Source organism: Solanum stenotomum, chromosome 11 (genome assembly GCF_019186545.1).
Source record: "Solanum stenotomum isolate F172 chromosome 11, ASM1918654v1, whole genome shotgun sequence".
Classification (NCBI taxonomy): Eukaryota; Viridiplantae; Streptophyta; class Magnoliopsida; order Solanales; family Solanaceae; genus Solanum; species Solanum stenotomum.
Genome location: NC_064292.1, coordinates 34,526,943 through 34,547,726, shown reverse-complemented (window position 1 = coordinate 34,547,726; position 20,784 = coordinate 34,526,943).

Sequence of the window (20,784 nt, the reverse complement as noted above, 5' to 3'; positions counted from 1 at the left end):
ACCTATTGATCACCTCTACTTATTTAGATTTGAATTTTTTGAACACTTTTTTGACAATCAGCTAAAAAATATAAATGTGTGTAATACACTTGTGCTGACATGACAAATTGACAAATCAGTGACGTACATGTGACCTTTTGAGGAAAAAAAAAGAAGAAATGAAGGAAAACAGAAGTTGCAGTGGAATCAACTACAAAACTAATGATGAACAACTAATTCATCTCATAGACATCAACTTATCTCTGAGCAATCAAATAATTTAACTTATTGATGATCAGTAGAGAAAGATTTACAGTTCAAATGATTTAACTTATCGATGGAAATTCTTCATTTCAAAATGCTATTCCGTCCAGCCACCATTGTCGCCGTCACCTTCCAACCCTTTTAATTCAACGATTTTATTTTTCAAATCTGATTTTTCTAAAATTGAAATTAGCAAATTACATATATATAAAAATTAATCAATACATGAACCACCTATAATTTTTTAGATACCAATGAAATCATTGACTACATAATCATCTAAGCAAAGCATGGAGAAAGGTACGTAGAAGGAGAGGTTATTTCTTCTTCTTTTTTTATTATTATTTTAGATCTGATTTATTTGGGTACAAATATAAAGAAGAAAAAAAAGAAAGGAATTTAATGAATAAGATTGGCGATGGTGGTGGCAACATCGGCGGCAGCTATGGAAAAGGTGGTGGTGTTGAAGAAGTTATGACTAATGAAGAAGGAAGAAGAAAGAGAATAAACAAGATAAATTAAAAGTACCCTTCTAACGCTAAATGTAGGTGATTTGCACCTTCTTGCCATGTGAGCAAAAAGTGTTCAATAGGTATTTGTTTTGAATAATAGAAGTGTTCAATAAGAACAAGTGTTAAATAAGGTATCAAAATGAAATGTGCAGACAACTTTAAGGGGCTACGTATGACTTAAGCCTTTTAATAATTTATGGTTGAATCAAAAAGAAATTTCTAAATAGTAAAGACTAATTTCATTTTACATGTCCTTAATTAGTTAATATATTACCAATATGGATTATGGTGCAATGGTGAAACTATTTTACCCTTATTTACAGGTCTCGGGTTCGAGTCTTGAAAATCTCAAATAGACCCTGCAGTGAGCGATCCGAATATAGTCAGTGCTCCGAATACTAAATGGGAAACAAAAAAATAGTTAGTTATTGTTAGCCACACAAAATCGAGTTATTTTAATAATGAAACACCTAACCGACTTGTGACTTGTTGCAGGAAAAGAAATCCAAGAGAGACGAGTCAAGCACACAACACTTAAGGAAGGAAAGAGATAATCTGCTAACTGATACAAAAACGAGTCAAGCACACAACAACTAAGAAAGGAAAGAGAACATATGGTAAATTAATCAAGGGAGAAAATCTACTCAAATCAACCAGATAAGGAAATATATAATCTGCATCAATCAAAGGATACTCTCAACGAAGCAAGATCAACCAGAATCCAGGACTAGTAAGGGAGAAATCGAAATCAAGGGATGCAGTCAAAATAACGAGATCAGTCAAGCTTCAAGATTACAAGGAGATCATCATACAAAGGAAAAATTTGATTTGCTCAAGCACATATCTATATGGATATGACTTAGAAAATCAATCAGAATCAAATCAAAGAGTCAATCAAATATCCTTGATTCAAATACCCTTGGGTTTCTGTAAAAGAGCAAAGTCCTCCAGAGCTATATAAATCTCTCTCAGTCATAGTTGTGAAGTGCACACTTCACTTGAACTTGTACTATTATCTTCTATTTTATTTCATAAAAGCATTGTATTCTTATAAGTATACAACTGAAAAAGAAAAAAAAAGAAGAAACTGAGTGTAGGTTATACGAGTTGAGGCTATGTCAAAGTAGAAATTTTGATTTGCACATCAGACAAGATCTACAGTTGAAATACCTGATGAGTCCACAAATTGGACTCATTTAGGGCTTTATTTTAATAGAAATAGTGTCCTCAAATGCTTATTTATTCTAAATATCTGATGAAAAGACTCAAGTTTCAGGTATTTGAAGTATTAGTGGAAGCATGGACACTTAGGCGCAAAAAGGAACAAAAAGGCTGAAAAGAACAAAGAAGTTGAAGCCTGAGCATTGCCAAGCACGCTTGGCAATTGAGGATGTTATTGTCACGACCCAAGCCTAGGGCCTAGACGTGACCGGCGAATGGGGAACCCGAAGGAACCCCAAACAAGCCTCATAGCATATCATTACACATCCTTGGTCGCGGAAGCAATTAAAATGACCATAAGCGATAAGCATAATCAAAGGGGGAAATCGGGACTAAGGGAGCAAGAAAAAAAAAGAAGAAATGATACATAAATACCATAGATGAGTCAAGCTCAAGCATAATACACAACTTGTCCAACACCACCTCTAAACATGAGTACTTAGCGGGGGCCAAGACAAACTACCGGGCTCACCCTCATAGTCAAAACATAACTAAAAAGAAAAGTCTTATACATAGCAAAAGATCATGAGCAACGTCCCCGGAATGGAGGACTCACCAATAACCTTGATAGGAAATCGTATTAGCCACGCGGAGGAGGATGGTCANGACCCTGAAAATTGCATTTTTTGCGATTTTCGAAATTTGATACGGTTGTTCTAAAATTCGGGTTAGACCCATTTCCCACTCAATTTGACCCCCTGAATAAGAATATGAAGTCGAATTTCCGAAATCATGCACGGATTTTGAGATATATGGAAATTACAATTATAGGTGTTTCCGAAGCACATTTTCGGGCATTTTTGGGGTCGTTTCAGTTATAGACGAGGCAGTGGCAAATGTTAGCCATTTAATGCGCAAAAATGAACCCCTTGAATTTGTACTTGCCAATTATGATGAATCTGAAGTTCAGGGTTACGAGGAAATGGTAGTTGCTTTATCAGGGTTACGAGAATATTCAAGGAATCTAATCAAGTTGGATATCAACCTAAAAAATAGAGAAAGTCCTCCTGCAAAGCCATCAACAGAAGAACCACCGAATTTGGAGTTAAAAGCCCTACCCTCTCATCTTAAATATGCATTCTTAGGAGCCAATAATACTTTACTGGTAATTATCGCCGCCGATCTGCTTGAAAGGCAGGTGAAATTTCTCATTGAAGTACTGCAGAAGCATATAAAAGCTATTGGATAGACAATAGCCGCTATAGTAGGAATTCCTCCTGGTATATGTACTCACAAGATTCGGCTCGACAATGAATGTAAACCTAGTGTGGAACATCAACGAAGATTGAACCCTCTAATGCAAGAAGTGGTGAAAAAGGAGATCATCAAGTGGCTAGATGCGGGAGTGATCTACCCTATTGTAGATAGTAAGTGGATAAGTCCGGTGCAATATGTACCGAAAAAGGGAGGTATAACCATAGTCCCAAATACAAAAAGAGAATTTGTGCCGACAAGACCAGTGACTAGGTGGAGAGTATGATGGACTACCGAAAGCTTAACTCATGGACTGAGAAAGACCATTTTCCAATGCCTTTATGGATCAGATGTTTGACCGGTTATCGAAAAGAGGGTGGTATTATTTTTTGGATGGGTACTTTGATTACAATCAAATCTCTATTGCGTCGGAAGATCAAGAGAAAACCACTTTTACTTTCCCTTATGGAACATTTGCATTCAAAAGGATTCCATTCAGGATATGTAATGCCCCAGCAACATTTCAGTGTTGCATGCTGTCTATTTTTGCATAGATGGTCGAAGACTCTATGGAGGTGTTCATGGACAACTTCTCAGTCATAGGGTACGTTCGAAGAATGCTTGACTCACTTAGGCCAGGTACTCCAAAGATGCGTGGAAATGAATCTGGTTCTGAATTGGGAGAAATGTCACTTTATGGTGAAAGAAGGTATTGTTCTTGGGCACAAGGTGTCACGAAAGAGGATGGAAGTTGACGAGGCAAAAATTGAGGTCATTGAGAAATTACCCCCCACCGATTTCAGTAAAGGGTGTTCGCAACTTCTTGGGGCATGCAGGATTTACAAAAGGTTCATTAAAGACTTCTCAAAGATTGCACTCCCATTATGCAAACTCTTAGAGAAGGAAGTGAAATTCCACTTTAATGATGCTTGTGTGGCTGCATTTCAGTGTTTGAAAGAGAAACTAATATCCACCCTGATTATCATCAACCCTAATTGGTCTGAATCTTTTGAGTTAATTGTGATGCTAGCGGTATGACACTGGGGGTTGTGTTGGGACAAAAGCGCAACAAATTGTTTCACCCAATCTACTATGCAAGCAAGACTCTAAATAGTGCCCAACAAAATTATACAGTCACCAAACAAGAGTTGTTTGCAGTAGTCTATGCATTTGAAAAGTTTAGGGCATACTTGCTAGGCACCAAAGTAATCGTACACACTGAGCAAGCTGCACTCCGTTACTTGATGGCAAATAAAGATGCAAAACCATGATTGATTAGGTGGGTACTACTATTACAAGAATTTGATTTCAAGGTAAAAGATCGAAAAGGATACGAAAATCAAGTGGTTGATCATTTATCAAGGTTGGAAGCAAAGGGGAATGTTGAGCATGAGGTTTACATAGACGAATCTTTCCCAGATGAATGCGTGTTTGCAATATCCCTCAAACATACGCCATGGTATGCAGATTTTGCAAATTACATTGTGTGTGGGCTGATGCCGGATGAGTTGACCTTTTACCAACGGAAACGATTCATGTTCGATGTTAAAAAGTACTTTTGGGACGAACCATACTTGTTCTGAGAGTGTGCTGACCATGTCATCAGAAGGTGTGTTTCGGAATAAGAAGCGGTAGAAATTCTCCATGCTTGCCATACATCTCCAGTGGGAGGTCACCATGGTGGTATTCGTACCGCCACTAAAGTTCTCCAAAGTGGATACTACTGGCTGTCACTCTACAAGGATGCATATGAGTTTGCAAAAAAATGGTCTAAATGTCAGCAGCAAGGCAGAATGTCTAGAATACACGAATTATCTCTCACTCTTATTTTAGAGGTCGAGCTATTTGATATATGGGGGATCGATTTCATAGGCCCATTTATGAGCTCGTTTGGAAATAAATATATCTTAGTGGCTGTAGATTATGTTTCCAAATGGGTGGAAGCCATCGCACTTCCAAACAACGAAGGAAAAAAATGTTGTCCAATTTCTGAAACGCTACATCTTTGCAAGATTTGGCACTCCGAGAGCAATCATTAGCGATGGGGGATCCCACTTTTGCAATAAGTGGGTCTTAATGGCACTGAGTAAATAAGGGGTGAAACACAAAGTAGCAACCCCATATCATCCCCAAACAAGTGGCCAAGTCGAAGTGTCAAATCGGGAAATCAAAAGCATGACTGGTCTAGGAAACTCGATGATGCACTATGGACATATCGGACTGCTTACAAAATACCTATCGGGATGTCTTCATATCAGTTGGTTTATGGTAAGGCTTGTCATTTACTCATCGAGTTAGAACACAAAGCATTGTGGGCATTGAAATATTTAAATTTGGACTGGTCAAAAACTTCAACGGAGGGAGTAGAGCAGCTGAACGAACTGGATGAATTTAGACTCAGATCATATGAAATTTCAGCCATCTATAAAGAGAAGATGAAGAAATGGCATGATGCTCAGATACTCGCGACTTAGACTCTTCCCCGAAAAGCTCAAATCCAAATGGTTTGGACCGTTAAGAGTAACGCGAGTGTTCATCAACGGTGCCATCGAAGTTGAAGATCAGGAAGGACCTCCATTTACAGTGAACGGTCAACGTCTGAAGTTGTATATGGGGGATTGTCAAGAGATTTCGTTGGTTGAAGTGGTATATTTGGAAGACGCCTGAAGGCGTTGCTGTGTTGTGCCGCGACGTTAACTAAGGCATTGTTTGGGAGGCAACCCAAAATCCCTTTAATTGCTTTATTATTATTATTATTATCATTATTTATTTCCTAGTAATATAATGGTATGTTGTTTGTGCAGGTGAAACTACGCGAAGTGTTTGAAAAAGTGAAAAGTGATGGCAAACAAAAGAAATTGTCGGCGAGTCGCCGAAGGGGTCGGCGAATCTGACCTTATCCGCCATTTGACTCAAGACATCGTCAACACTGAAGTCTGTAAAACTCAGTGAGATTTGGAGATTATTTGCGAATCGCCGACCATTTCAACGATCACGATAGTAGCCGCCGTTTGGACCTTCACAATGACTGAAGATTAGGTAAAACTCGGCGAGTTGAGTGCTCACTCAGAGAATTGCCAAGAGATTCGGCGATCAGAACTAATGTCGCCGAATGGGCGAAAAACTGGACAGTCTTTGCTAGCCAAAGGTTTAAAAGTTTCAACTTCATCACTTTTCCTCATTTTTTTTATCAGCCCGAAATCACACCTACACTCTATTTTTAATATCCCTACTCTTTTAGAGTATTTCAAGTTAATCGATCTGTACGGGGAATAGGATAACACTGCTTCCTAGCATTTCAATAACCATCTGAGCAGCGCAAAAGCCTCACTTTGATTGCCTACATTGTGATATCTTGTTCTCCAATGCATCGAGTGGAGTTAATGTGCGAGGGGTACATACCTTTGGAGCAGCTCATGATTTTGATGAGATGATTAAGGCTAACCCCGTTGCAGCAGCTGAAGCAGAGAACCAGAGTCGGGAGGGGGACACACCGGGCACTGATGCCCAGACACATGGAGCGACGACTTAGTCAGGATCCCCTCCTTACCTCTCTCTGTCTTCCTTAAATTATCATGTTAGATATCTTGTCATGTGCATCTGAGGACAAATACTTTTTATTTATGGTGGGGTGAGGCCCACTTTTTGTGTGCTATTTGTGACTCGTGTTTTTGCTTATGCATTTGGGACTTTGAGCTATTATCGTGTTAAATACTGCTTTTCTCTGAATGTTTGAGCTTGAGGCTCCGCTTATTTTTAATTGCAAAATGATTTTGACCCTTTCAAAAAAAATTGTTTTTTTTGCATATTTCTGCCACTTCTCATGTGTTGAATGTGGCTGTTCTTTTGCAAAAAAATTAAGTCTCGGTTTCAATCAATACCAATGACTTAAATAGTGCTTACAATCAAACGAACATGAATGTACGGCTACAATGAGGCCAAATGAAGTTGCATAGACAATATGTAAACTCTTTACATCTCATTGTGATTAGCCATTTATCAAATTGATTCTTTTGTCATGATCGTCACATACTAGCGAAAGTGTGTGATCTTGTTTGACTCAAGTGTCGATGCCTTGTGTGATGAGCTTACTTTGAACCTTGCATGAATAAACCTAGAATTAGCCCTGTTAATCTGATTAATTTAGTAAGGTGTCCTCTTGAAATGATCTGAGGTAACTTTTGAAGAGTGTGAGCCAAATTTGACATATACCTCTTTTATGGCCTACCCGTGAGCATGTGAAACTCTCTTGAACACCCTTTGAGCCTTACTTTTCTTTGGAAGAACCTTGATGCACCCTACACCTTACTTGACCCACTACCTATAATCCTTTTGATTTGTGGTTTAGCGAATAGCCAACTTAGGCCAAAAGTCTAAGTTGGGAGTGTGGTGAAAAGGAAAATGATAAGTCAAGAAGTGCAAGAAAAGTCCCTCTTAACCCATGGTGTTGCAGAACAATGGAAATCCTTCAAAAAAAAATTAAAAAGTTATGGAATAAAGTACAAAAGAAATCGGGTTTCCAAGCAATCCATGAAGGTGAATAAAGAGATTACTTAGAAGCACTAGAAAAAGAATTGATAAAGAAAAATAACGGAATGCCTTGAGAACACCACATCTCATGAGGATGAAAAGTCACTGAGCCTAAATGACCATACATTTGCACTCAGCCCCATTACAAGCCTTAGAAAGACCTTTTTGATCTTGAGTGAACCGAACCAAAGATCAATTGGAAAATAAGGGCAAGCCTATGGGTGAAAACATGCATTGTGTTCCTCCTTTTGAGTGTGAGCGTTGCATCTGATTCCTAATCTTTAATTGACTAACCTCTTTGTGTGAATAAGGAATCATTCTTTATGTGAGGGCATTTAGATACTTTTTGTTGAGCTTGAACTTGCACAAGTAGCAAGTATTGCGAGCATGAGAATCTTTGGTATTGGTGTGTCACAATTTGAATCTTTGAGTGCACAATTGATCTTTGCATGAGTAATTTGAGTCTTGTTGTGTATGTTCATGATTTAGTCTTGTGTATCATTATTTGAGACACCTTTTTCAATGGCTGAACTTGAGTTTGCTTGAGGATAAGCAAAAGTTTAAGTTGGGGGTGTTGATGAGACTACAAATTAGACTCATTTAGGACTTTATTTTAATAGAAATAGTGTCCTCAAATGCTTATTTATTCTAAATATCTGATTAAAACACTTAAGTTTAATGTATTTGAAGTTTTAGTGGAAGCATGGACACTTAGGCGCAAAATGGAACAAAAAGTTTGAAAAGAACGAAGAAGCTGAAGTCTGAGCATCACCAAGCACGCTTGGCGATTCGCCGAAGGGACGCACTCCGCCCTTTGTTCCAGTATGCAAAGCCTTGAAGGAGAAGGATCAAAAAGGGGATGAAATGAGCCGTCGGCGTTTCACCGAATAGTTCCGCGAAGCAGTACTATGTCTCCCAATCACACAGAGCACGGCGATGTTGAAGGCTAGTGCAAGAAGGTGATCAACTACACCAAATGGTGAATCGCCGAGTTAATCGGCGATTTCGACTAACCTCGTCGAGCGATCTGCCAACACTATTTTCTGAAGTCTATAAATACTAAACTCTTTATTAATTTTAGGAGAGTCGAACCATTATTAGAATTGTTCACAATAGAATAGTACTTTTTGATATTTTTGCTCTAAGCTTGGGAGGGTTTTGGAAACTTGAAGGAAAAGAGGGTTTTCATCTTCAAGATTTGGAGTTGGGTCTCTTGAATTATTCATTCTTGGCCTGTAACAAAACTAAAATCTTCATACCCATTTGAATGCAAGCTCATTTAGGTATAAATTTCTATCTCTTGTTCATGTCTAGCTAAAACCCCCATTCTTGGGGTGTGATTTAGCAAATATGTGTTGATATTATTGTTGGGTCTTATTTTCTTGTAGGTTAGATGTATTTTAATGGTGATTTCACATAGTGGTTGTGGTTTAATTTAATGGGTTTGTAGTTGCAAATACAAAACCACCCATGTGTTTTCGGCTTGCTCGAGAAAGAGGTGTGAAACCAAGACCGCTAGACTGATGGCCTAAGGAGTGGGTCGACATGAGGTTCAGCCCGAGAGGGTGAACCCTAGTCCCATATCCTAATACTCAGCTCGAGAGAGTGAGTGGGGTAAGGCGTAGGCTGGCCTTCATGCGGCAAATGGGTGTCCGAGAGGAACCCAATTGAAACGGGGTAAGTTGCCCGAGAGGGAACTTATTTCCATCTAAAGCTTAGCCTAGTCACTATTAGCTTGAAAATTTCCTATCGAAATCATGTACTCAACGATTGATATCAATTTATATTGCGGTCACACCCCAAGGACTTCTCCCCATACTTGCTCTCCCCTTAAATTTTGTTGTTTTTATTACACTTGTGACAAACCCCCATTTGATATTTGACACTTTTGTGTCACCCACTTTAATTTACTATGTTTTTACTCGTTAATGTCTTAAGCTATGACTAATTAGAACTAAATTTTATTTTTCTATTAATTTTCAAAACCACTCCCTTGGAACACGACCCCAACCCTTGGTTGGGTTACTACATTATCGACGATCGAAGACACTCGTACCATAGGATAGTGTCGTTGGTCACGATAAGCATCAATACCTTGTACCACCCAAGTTCTATTCAAAGCTCTTAAGAAAACCCTTGAAACCCAAATGGACAGGAAGTAGGCACCACATCGGTGTTTTGAACCACTTATATAAACCTTTCTGCGTTATTTACTTAATGCATTTGTTATCTTCATATATTTGTGTTACTAACTTTCAGGTGAGTCGACTGACTAATTCAGGAAGTCGACTGAAGGATTTTTTAAATTCACCCCCACCCCTTCTTTACTTTCAATTAGTACCAGAGCAGGTTTCACTAGTAAAGTGTTTAACCACACGTGAGCAAAGATCCAATGGCGCACTATCAAATTCCTAGTGCTTTACTTCAAGATGGACATTCCTCAACTCGACCACCATACTTCAATGGCCAACACTACTCCCACTGCAAAGATAGATTCAGAATTTTTGTCTCCTCAAATGACCATCAAGCAGGGATTGTGAACAAGAAGGGTCCAAAGCCCATTCCTGGACTTACATGAAAATATGCCAATGATAAGATTTGATCCCGAATCTTTTGATATCACAAAGGAGCAACAAGAGGTAATTCAAACTAATGCTAGAGTTATAAATTTGTTATATTGTGTAGTGAGTGGGGATGAATACAACAAGATCTCAACATGTGAAACTGCAAAAGAATGTGGGACAAGCTAGAAGTGACTTATGAAGGAACCAGTAAGGTAAAAAAAGCTCGGATTAGTTCACTGGTTAATGAATATGACATATTCAAAATGGCTGAAAATAAAAATGTAAAAGACATGTTCTCGAGATTTAGAAAAATTGTCTGCGAACTCAAATCTCTTGGAATGGTGTACTCAAACGGATTACAAGTTAGAAAACTAATCAAAAGTCTTCACAAAGGCTTGGGAAACTAAAGCAGTTATTCTTGAAGATGGAGATCTGCAAATAATGATGTATGATAAATTTTGTGGAAACTTGATGGCCTATGAACAAAATCATATTAACACGTACATCAAAGATGATAAAAAGAAAATGGTAGCCTTTACATCCGAGACATCTAAGGTCGGAGAAGAAGTTTATGAATATCAAGACGAAGGAATGACTCTCATAAATCGAAGAGTCAGACAAATGCTTAGACAAAGAAAGTAGAAACCTCAACAGGAATTTAAAAATAATGAATTCAAAAGAAATGATGATCGTTGCTACTATTGTGGAAAACCAGGACATATAAAACAAAATTGCCCAGAACGAAGAAGGATAAACAATCGAAGAAATGAAGATCCAAAAAAGTTTTGGATCTTGGGATCAAGGAGAAACATCCGAAGATGATCATGATGAAACTGTCAATATATGCTTCATGGCATTAGGTGAATCAAGTGAGGTAAGACCTTTTTATTGTCCTAACTGTAATGATTTACAGAACTCTTTAGACATGGTTGTTGATGAATTACAACAAGTTATTGATGAATATAATAAGATTGCTCAAGAAAAGAAAGATTGACATATTCTTCTCGAAGCAAGTCATATTGAAGTCGACTTACTAACAGAAGAACTGGAGGAAGTAAAAATGCAGTTGGAAATCTCCTAGTCATAGCTCTGTCAAATATAACATAACGACTTTCAACAGGAGAAGATCTCCTAATCATAGTTCCAACAGATCCAACAGATCTATATCTAACTCTTTCTCTCACTCTCTTAAAACTTCGGTTAAAATTACTTGCTATACTTGTGGTGAGCTTGGTCACAAATCGTTTAACTGTAGAATATTTTTTTTTGGAAAGTGGATTTGGAGACCAAAAGTTACTAATCATCAAGGACCCAAAAATACTTGGGTAGCTAAAAGAAACTAATTTCTTTGTTTTGCAGGAACAGTCTAAGAAAACCTACATAAAGGGAATATGGGTACTTGATAGTAGATGCTCCAGACACATGTGTGGAAATAAAGAAAACTTCAAAACTAAGAAATATTGACGGAGGATTTGTAAGATTTGGGGACAATGCTAAAAGAGAAGTAACATGAGTAGGAACTATCACTCTCAGCTCATCATGTGATTTAGTTGAGGTGTATTTGGTTGAAGGACTCAAACACAACCTTCTCAGCATTAGTCAACTATGTGATGCTGGATTTCAAGTCACCTCAACAGAACAAGTTGCATCCTCAAACATCCTGAGAAAAAGATTACTCTCGTCGAATATCGAGTAAACAGTATATGTGTTTTAAATAATGTTGATGTCCCTTCTATTACTTGTCTTACTGCAGTTACAAGTGATCCTTAGTTATGGCATTGAAAGCTTGGACATGCAAGCATGCATGCTCTTGAAAAACTATCTAAACTCGAACTAGTCATTGGCCTACCAAAATTAAATTTTGAGAAAAATCATATTTGTGATGCATGTCAATTTGGTAAGAAGACTCGTTCATCCTTCAAAGGAAGGATATTGTAAGTACTTCTAAACCCCTTCAGCTTCTTCATACGGATCTCTTTGGTCCTACTCGAACTATCTGCATTGGAGGTAAAATATATGTTTTTGTAATTGTTGATGACTTCTCAAGGTTTACATGGGTAATCTTTCTCACTCACAAAAATGAGGTTGCTAACTTTGAAGTGTTTTGTAGAAAAGTTCAAAAAGAAGAGGTTATTTTATTAACTATCCACAGTGATCACGGTGGCGAATTTGAGAATAAAGCCTTTGAAGATTTTTGTGCTCAAAATGGTTTCACTAAAGATTTCTCTTCACCCAGATCACCTCAGCAAAACTGAGTAGTAAAAAGGAAAAATCGTTCATTACAGGATACAACAAAAAGATGCTGCTAGATCGAAAATCCTCTTGATCATTTTTGGGAAGAAGCTGTAAGTATTGCTTGTCATATTCTCAACAGGTGTCTCATCAGACCCATACTAAAGAAGACTCCTTATGAACTCTGGAGAGGAAAGAAACCAAACATCAGTTACTTTCATCCTTTTGGCTGCAAATGTTTCGTCCATAATAATGGTAAGAGCAATCTTGGTAAGTTCGATCCAAGAAGTGACGAAAGGTAATTTCTTGGGTTATGCACCTCTTAGCAGAGATTTTAGAGTTTTTAACAAAAGAACTTTAAGTGTTGAAGAATCTGTTCATGTGATATTTGATGACACTAATCAAGAGTACAGGAAACTGAAGTTAGTGACGATGAAATTACTTCATTCAAACCAACTGAAGATATCTCAAAAGTCACAATTGAATCTAAAACTAACGAGTCACCTACTGCAGAGGTGGAGTCAATTACCCCAGCTGACAAAGCCAACATTCCTAAAGAATGGAGTCACAATGCCAACTACCCTAAAAACTTCATTCTCGAAAAACCTAATGACAAAATCCAGACAAGATCTTCCCTCAGAAAACAAGCTTCATGGCTCTTGTATCTCAAATGGAACCCAAACAAATCAATGAAGCTATGGAAGATGAGTAATGGATACAAGCAATGAAAGAAGAGCTTGATTAATTCGAAAGAAATCAAGTGTGGACTCTTATCGAAAGACCAAAGAATTGCTCAGTAATTGAAACCAAATGGGTGTTTCGTAACAAGTTGGATGAAAATGAAAAAGTCATTCATAACAAAGCAAGGTTGGTTGCTAAAGGTTACTCCCAATAAGAGGTATTGATTACGATGAAACTCTTGCTCATGTAGCTAGGTTAGAATCCATTCGAATTTTGCTTGCATATGCATCTTTTAAGCGTTTTAAACTTTTTCAAATGAATGTAAAAAGTGACTTTTTAAATGGTGTAACACCTCGTATTCAAAAAGGCCAAATTTCAGTTTCTCCAGATGTTGCAAGTGCCAGCCACGGAGGCCAACCATGGCCCGTGGGTTGAACCACGGACTGTAGGTGGGTACATGGGTTGGCCACCCTTCCATGCTATTTGAGGCCAAGGACCACGGCTCGACCTACAAACCGTAGGTCATACCACGGTCCGTGGTTCACTGGCCAAAAATATGATTTCTGATCACCATCGACGGACGTGCAGGATGAACCGTAGGTCAGTCCATGGTCCGCCAATGGGTGGCCGTAGGTCAGGGTCCTTTTTCCCAAAATCTCTGATAGATCGACGGTCCACCAGGACGGACCGTAGGTCAGACCACAATCCGTCGACTGGGGTCCGTCGGTCATGGGCTGGCAGTTATTTTTAGGAGCAGTTAGGTCTTTTCCTAATTAATTCCTATACTATGTCATTTTGCCTATATTTAGGACTCCTATATAAGTTTTTTTAACCCCAAATTAGACCTCTTTACTTCATTCTTCACATTCTCAAAAGAAGATCAAATTTCCTCTGAATTATTCTCTCTCTAGAAACTTGAAGAAGAAGAAGGAGGAGGAGGATTCAACTAGGTCTCAATTCCTCTAATGTAGATAAGCAATTGGACTTGAGGTATTGTTGTTTTCATCCATGGATTCCTTTCATTCATGGAGTACCCAAATTCCTCGATTTTCAAGGTAGAATTCCCTAAACTAGCTAGGGGTTTCTTCAATTACCATGGGTTCTTTAGATTAATGTCTTAATGATTGAATTATGTTTTAATATGCTTGAACTGATATAATCCCACAAAAATATTATTGTTATCTTTTGTTTCTTATCCTGCAAAATAAATAATATGTAAACGTAAAATTAAAAAAAAAATTATTATGAAAAAATAAGAAAAAAAATCTTAAATGAAACTTAACCACACTTTATGAGATATGTTTTAATTAATTAATAAGGGATCAATTAGTAAATATGTATATATGGAAGAGATATTTTGGTATCGAATAAAGTAATTTTCTATTTTTGTTTCCACTTTTTTGAAAAAAGTAGAAATATTTAGCTTCATCCCAACAATAGAAAAAAATGTTTTGCTTCCATTTAAAAATAATTTTACTGATTTATCCAAAACCTTAATTTCTATTTTTTTCTAATTTTTTTTACTGTTTTTCAATGTCAAGCAAACTCTTAATACTGTTGTCATAGCAAAGGAAGAAGGGCAGTCAATAGCAAAACAAGCGTTAACTTCTAGATATGACTAGAGTTGTCAAAAAGGGTCGGTCAGCCCCACTCGTTCCAAGCCTCGCAGGTCAAGAAATTCAATGAGCTAGGACGGGTCAGCCCTTCATTTGAAAGGGCCTGAAAATGCTCAACCCAACCCAATCCTAGAAATGTCGAGGGCAGGGCTAGCCCTTTTTTTAAATTTAATTTTTATTTTTTTTCTTTTCAAACTTATAATTCTATAACATCAAGAAAATGACAAGATTTCCAAATCAAATATGACAAACAATGGTGTTATTTCAATAGTACAACATGTATCTAGGATACTAGATACGCGAGATACAGGTATCTGGTGTGATGCATCCCAGATACGCGAGTGAGATAAGAGAATGACGAGTGAAATGGGAGGAAGCCGAGGGCACTGAATTTTTCTATGTATCCTAGATACATCTTAATCCACTTGAATAGAGTATATCTAGAACAAATTAACCTAATTTTGAGCCCATGTATTATGAGATACATGTATCTGGACATACCAAAATCTAATAAGATTCAAAATATTACAACATAACACGCATTTAAGTAATTAGCTCATATACTAGTGAGTTGTTGTAAATTATCTTTAAATAAATAGTTTTGGCCCGTAGGCCGGTGCCCCTGACCCGACCCCATTCAAGCCTCAAGGGCCAAAAGCTTATATGGGTTGGGCTTATAAGCCCTAATTTTAAATGGGTTTGAAAAATCCTATCCCAACCCTAGTCCAATAACGGATTGAGTTGGACTAGCCCCATGGCCTAAGCCCATTTTGACGGCTCTAGATATGACCGTAAACGACGAGTACAAGTAAATATTTTCTTATAATTCTTTTTTTTTATTTTCTTTCCATATCATTTTTACGATATAATATATAAATAGGATTTATTTCTCAAACCTATACATGCTTCTTTCTTATTTCTGCAGAACAATATACGTTTTTAAATGTTAAATTGTTAGTTGAAATATTTATCATTTCATAAATAGTAGTAATATACTATACTTTTATGTAAATGAAGTTGGAGGTATTAATTTTATATTTGATGTTTCAGCTTTCATATTCAAAGTGAGTAAAGGTGGTGGAAGTATTTTCATTTATTAAGGTTTTGAAAACTTTTTACTTTAATATAGTTTTGTCAACTCTAATAGGACATTTTTCCACCGTAGTTATAATAATTTATGGTAGAATCAAGAAGAAATTTCTAATTAGTAAAGATTAATTTCATTTTACATGTCATTAATTAGTTATTATATTGTCAACATAGATTTTGGTGCAGTGATGAGACAATTTCACTCTTAATTAGAGGCCTTGGGTTAGAGCCCTGGAAATCCCGAATGGACGCACAGTGCGCGGTCTATATATAGTCGGAGCTCCGAAAACTGAATGGAAAAAAATAGTTAGTTATTATAAATTCATTTTTTTACAAACACGCAAAGTGCAAATAATTTCCCTCTAGTTAAGTGTTATAATACAAATCCTTTTGGAATCATGAAATATTTCTTGAATTCCAACAATGGCTTCACATCAAAAGATGTTCTAATATTCCAGCACAACTTGCATGGAAGGAGATTCTGATAGTATTCAAAATGTGGCGATCACTTTTTATAGTCTTTAATATGATGACACAAAGGTTCTTATTTGTCTTTTAAGTATATAAAAATGATCCACGATAGAAGTTCTCTATGCCTTCCAACTTTAGTCTTTTGTTTTATCTTATTATTTTAGCAATATATTTTGGAATCAAAAGCTTTACATTAATTATCAAATACAAAAAAAGATCCTCCAATTGGGAATGGGATTCATATTTAGATGAGAATATACACGTGCCAGGTTCTTAAACATTCTCCATGCAACCAATGAAGATGTGAAGAGGAAGATCATACATTTGGGTTTTTGTCATTAATTTTTACATATACTCTTATTTGTTTTTTTCTTATTGGGTGCCCCATGTTTGATTTGACAAGATTCCAGCCTTCAAAATCAAGTGTTATGCAGTTTTGCACTTTTTCTGACTTGACCATTTAATGGATTTGTTTATCATCACAAAAAGGGCACTGTTTGAAGCTTCATCCCAAAAAGGAACCAAAAGCATAAAAGCCTTCATGTACTAGGGCTTCTTTTGGGGGTCAGAAAGAAATTGCTTTAGCATAAACATGTAAGAAAAAATTTAAATCTTAAGAATTCGGTTGGGTTTCGAGGAGTGTTTGGACGGACGCTTTTAAAAAGTGATTTATAAATCAAAAACTAAAAGTTATATGTTGGGACATTCAACTTTTGATTTTTTTAAAAATACTTTTTGAGTTATCGAAACACTTTCAAAACTAAAAAAGAAATAGCTTAAAAGTCAAAAACCACTAAAAATATTCATCTAAAGATTATGGTTTTGGAATTATAATTTCTCGCGCGACTAATTATCTCACCTAGAAGGTGAATAAAATAACAATACCAAATTGAATTGGATATGGTGAATATTTAATTTAGAATTCAATTTGAAATAAAATTTATATTGTATTTGAAGAGATAAATCCATATTGCCTATCATATACAATATTATTTAATCACAAATTTCATCCAAAATATCTTATTTATTCCACGTATCAAATCATCCCAAATAATATATAGTAGCATACATATGTTATATTTAAAACGGGGCAAAGCTAAGTGTGAAGGCCATTGTCCTAGGAAAAGTGATTCCAACACACACACACACATATATATATATATATATGCGCGCAGCTCATTGGTTGATGAATAATTGGGATTCAGGTGAAATGAAAAAGCAGTTCATGCTGACTAGGTTGAGCACTGACCCACACAAAATTTTCTTCTATAATTTTTGTGGTTACAAGATACTATAAATCTAATATTTAAGTAAAGCTGGGTAGTGGATTTTACTTTTTAAATTTTCTGTTTTATCGATCATTTGATTTTGTTATTGCTCGGAGCTGTCAATTTTACTTTTTCTTAGGAATTTTTAAAAAGGACTACAGTTTGAACTTAACTAGAAATTCTTGGTTATAACCCATTGCGTTCACAGGCCAGGCGCTACGTTCACTATGCTTCATGCCCCCGACCTTCCGCGATCGTGGAGAGACTCCCACAATCACAGAGTTCATTTAACTAGTTTTTTTATAAAGGACCATCGTGAATTCAACATTAGTTGGTTATTTTCAAATTGAGTTTTTGTGAGTTGTAGAGCTCCAAATTTGCTAATTCTTGTTGCAATTGGTACGGAAGATTTGTGTCTCCGCATTGGGGTGATCATGGAGTCACAAGGAGCATGTATTTGATATAAAATTATTCCCGAAGTGTCACGATCCTAAATTTACACGTCGTGATGGCACCTATGTTCCCAACCGATAGGTAAGCCAACCCAATTTAACTTATTCAACTTAAACTATGAAAAGGTAAGTAGCAAGCAATATCTCGAATACTAAGTCTTTTATAATAAAATGCGGAAGAAACTGAAATACCCCCCCCCCCCCCACCCAAGATTTAGTGTCATAAGTACAAGAGCTTCTAAAGTCAATACAAGTCTCTAATTATTTAACAAGTTTAAACATAAGAAATATCTTATTAGAATACCAACACAACCTAATAAATAGAGAGATGAAGGTATGGGCCGCAGAATATCCAAGCAGCTCACCACAGCTCCAAGATTATCCAAACTCAGACTCAAGCTCTAAGAAATGCGCTCAAATTCGAATACAATCTGCACCACAAAAGAGTGCAGCAAGTGTAGTATGAGTACGAAACCACATGTACCATATATATCTCATTGACCAACAACGAAGAAGTAGTGACAGGAGTATATAAGAAAATAATTCTTTAATTTTACAAGTCCACCTTATACTTTTCAACCAATTTTCCACCAAATATGGATAATCAAAGTCACGTAATGTTCAACACCAATAAAACACATACTCAAACAAAAATGAAAGATGTAATGAGATGCAATGCAATGTGACACCATGAAATGATACGCGTAAAATGCTCAGTATTCTCTCAATCGTCTATACATGATACTTCTCAGAAATATATCGAGAGTTCATGACCCATGGGGGACTCACGAGATCCATATACCGACACGGACGATCTCCACGTGTCTGTGCGGACGACCTCAACGCACTATCATACAATACATAATCCCAGCACAGACGATCTCCACATGCCCAACTTATAATCATAACCAATCTCAACACGGACTGTAACACCCCGCTATTTGAAAGAACTAGAATTATAAAGAAAACATTTTCTGAAAAGATCAACTTTGGAAAGTTTGGCAAGTTTTGCAAAGTGTAAGTTTTAGGTCAACTTCAAACGATCATAACTCTCAGTACATGATGAGTTAGGTGGAAAACAAGATGTAAAATGAAAGGTCTTGGAATTTTCTTTCCAACGCCGCCAAGTTTGCTAAATTTTGAGCTCGTATGAGAGAGATATGCCCATTTGAAGTTGGGTTGTCCAGTTAAGGAAAGTTACCCAGATTTAAGAGGAGTATTTTGATCTTTTCATTACCGAATTAAATCATTTCGTTTTTAGTAAGTTATTTGGGGTCTAAACTGACTTAGCTCAGTTTACGCAATTAAGAATTATGCTAGGGCTTTGAGAGAGAAGAAAAAAGGAGAAAAGTCAAGGCATTCTTGGAGATTTATTACGGAATCAAAATCGTTTCGCCAAGGGTTGATCCCTAAAGAGGTATGTGAGACTTTCATAGATTTGGGTTCGTTCATCCACGCGCCAATCATGTTTAGTTCAGCGAAATTCGTTCTAGAAAGTTGAAAGTTTGATAATCTTGAATTGTGTTCTTGAAATTGACTTTCGTTCTTGAGATTTGATGGAATTGTTGAGTTCTTGAGGAAATCATGTTGATTTTGAGTCATTTATGAATAGATTCTTGTGTACATATACTGGGTATCTGAATCTAAAGAGAATTTGAGAAAAAGAATCGAATTTAGACGAATTGAGGTTAGAAAATGCAGAAGGAAAAAGTCGGGAGAAACTAGCAACCCAGTCCGCGTCGCAGACATGCCTCCCCTTTTTACAGAAGATTTCTCCGTGTCGCAGAGATTTCGGGGACCCCTCTGCCTCAAAATTTATTTCGCGAACAAGTATTTAAATGCATCTCCGCGTCACGGACTTGCTTCCAGACAATGATTTCTTGATCGTTTCTCATGTTTAGTTATCTAAAAACACTCTTAAACATCACGAGATCTTTCCTATCACAAATCACAACCTTGACTCCATAAATTCAAATTCAAGGAAAGTTAAGAGCCACGTCTAGAGAGTTCTTAGAGTCTTTTCAAAAATCTTTTGCAAATGCTTTAAACTTGTTTTAAGACTTGAGTTTTGAGTTGAGTAAAAAGTAAACAGTAAAGTTCATTTCTTCAAAAGAGTATATGGTGACTATGTATTCCCAAAGAGTAAATGTTTTCACATTTAAACAAGAAAGAAAATACCGATTTCCAAAAGAGCCTTTGAGCTAGTTTTCAGTTAGGAGTAAATGTTTTCACATTTAAGCAAGAGAGGAAATACTGATTTCCTAGAGAGCCTTTGGGCTAGTTTTTGAGTAATTATCTCAAACCACAGAAAGAGTAATGTTTTTAAACATATGAGCTAGTTATATTTTGGGAGTAGTATTGAGCACCGATATAAGGGAGAGTTCAGAGAACTCACAGCCCACAAAAACCATGTAGCTAACATGGGTAGAAAAGAGTTATACTTTTTAGATAATTCCTTAGTGATTTTTAGCATAGACTAGTGGATCCACTTAGTAGTTAGGTTCTATACCCTCCGACAAGGTATAGGACAACCCTAGCAGCGTGAGGTAAATGGTTTATCATCATGTAGCTCATAAGTAATGGCTGTCGGTTAGAGAAACTCTCGTAGAGATATTTTGTATTCTTATATACACAGAGTTAATTGTATTTTCATATACAAACATAGTTTATATTGTATCCATGCATACAAACTGAGTTACCATTGTATTTCT